General features: G+C 39.6%; 1 pseudogene; it reads right to left on the bottom strand.

Annotated features, from left to right (window-relative positions):
- Positions 1 to 330: 330 nt before the first annotated feature.
- On the bottom strand, positions 331 to 911 carry LOC102951534 (annotated as a pseudogene).
- Between the last annotated feature and the right edge of the window lie 1,045 nt (positions 912 to 1,956).

The raw sequence follows: 1,956 nt of genomic DNA, 5'->3' as shown, positions 1-1,956 counted from the left end.
CCATCCCCATAGCCCTGTGGTAGGGATCCTTCCCACGTGCATTGGGTGAAGAGGAGGTCAATAAAACACCTCTGAACAGTAAGATTTTGTTATCGGTGACAAATTACTATGTACTTTTTTTGCAGAAAGGTTTTCTGTGAGCAATCCTCTGATTTATAAAAAGATGCAACAAAATTTAAAATGACACAAAATATCAATTTCAAAACAGCATCAAAAAGTCAGAGAATTTAACCCCATGTAAGGAGAATAAATAATGCTATAGCGTATTGCTATACGAACCGGCAACAGAAAGGGTTGGCAAAGGAAGGCCGAGGAAGTCAACTCTATCTTTTAAGAATTAGAACAAGGAGCTCCGTAATCATTGGCATCCACTCCATATTGTAACTGTGGTTAGAAATGTATATGATGGCAACTCCAGGGATTTCCTGAATCCTTCATTTAAGGTCTGGGGTCAACGGTGGCCACAATGTAACATTTGTGCTGAGGTACTGTCTGTTAAGCAGTCATCTACATAGTTGCTATGTGTGTGCCTGGTAATTGTTCAAATCTTGGATCCTTGGCAATCCTTAGAGCCACTGGATACTTTTGCCCCAATTTATCAATTTCAGTCATGACACAGTTATATTGGGGATACAATTGTCATATGGACAGTCCATCATTGATGTATTAAGTCAGGTTTGGCTTTAATGGAAAAGTTGATATAGTTGATATCAACCAGGGCATGGTAAGGTGAGCCTAGCTGTGTGTTATATTGGAAGAATAAGCAAGAAGGATGTTGAGGTACTTCTCTTTCATTGAGTGTGCACTGGGATCTTTCTTTTCTTTCCTTTTAGGTTTTAATATGCCCTACTCTTTAAGCCTCTGATCTCAAGACTAAGCATTGTCTTCATGGTCTCATACTTCCTTGATTTTCTTTTGCTTTCTCATGTTCTTGCCGCACTCTTGTTTCTTTTTTGAATGTATTTTAAACAGTAATTAAACTTAACATGTGTAGCACAAATGATAGAACACAAATGAGGTGGAAATAACACAGATGTCTGTGATCAAGTTCATGCTGTCTCAGGCAATGGCAACTTCCTGATGACCCTCACCTAGGCAGAAGCAATTGCAAGAATAACAATAACCAATATCGGTGACGTTAAAATGTAAAAAATAATATCTTAGCATTCGGTCATACTAAAAGCGTTTTGCAGTTTCCATCATCAGTGTTTTTATTATGTTGGATCACAAAATTTGTACCAAACAAGAGCCATAAAATGAGCCGTATTTCTCAAGCTTCTAAAGCAGGGGCTGACTAACTGAAACCTGTGCTCTCTAACTGGCTGGTAGCTTGGTTTTTGAATGACCTGTGAGCTAAGAATTATTTTTACTTAAAAAAAAAAAAAAACACCTTTTTAAATATTTATTTATTTATGAGAGAGAGAGAGAGAGAGAGAGAGACAGAGACAGAGACAGAGGCAGAGACAGAGTGGGAGCAGGGGAGGGGCAGAGAGAGAGGGAGACACAGAATCCAAAGCAGGCTCCAGGCTCTGGGCTGTCAGGACAGAGCCCGACATGGGCTCAAACTCAGGAACTGCGAGATCATGATCTGAGCCAAAGTCAGAAGCTTAACTGATTGAGCCGCCCAGGCGTCCCAAGAATTAGTTTTACTTTTTAAAGGGCTGCAAACACAAGCAAGCATGCAAATGAAGAACAATATGTGACGGAGACCAAATATGGACTGCGAAGCCTACATTATTTAATGTGTGATCCTTCAGAGAAAAATTTGCTTCTGTTCTAAAGTAGTACAGATTTGATTGTACTAATCACTGATAGCTATGCTTTTAAAGTTTATTTCTTCTTTTTAATGTTTATTTATTTTTGAAAGAGGGAGAGACAGAGTGCGAGCAGGGGAGGGGCAGAAAAAGGAGGGGGACACAGAATCCAAAGCAAGCTCCAGGCTCTGAGCTATAAGCA

This window comes from Panthera tigris, chromosome B1 (genome assembly GCF_018350195.1).
Source record: "Panthera tigris isolate Pti1 chromosome B1, P.tigris_Pti1_mat1.1, whole genome shotgun sequence".
NCBI classification, from domain to species: domain Eukaryota; kingdom Metazoa; phylum Chordata; class Mammalia; order Carnivora; family Felidae; genus Panthera; species Panthera tigris.
Note: the sequence above shows the minus strand (reverse complement) of the source record. Positions and strands in the feature narration are given on the sequence as shown.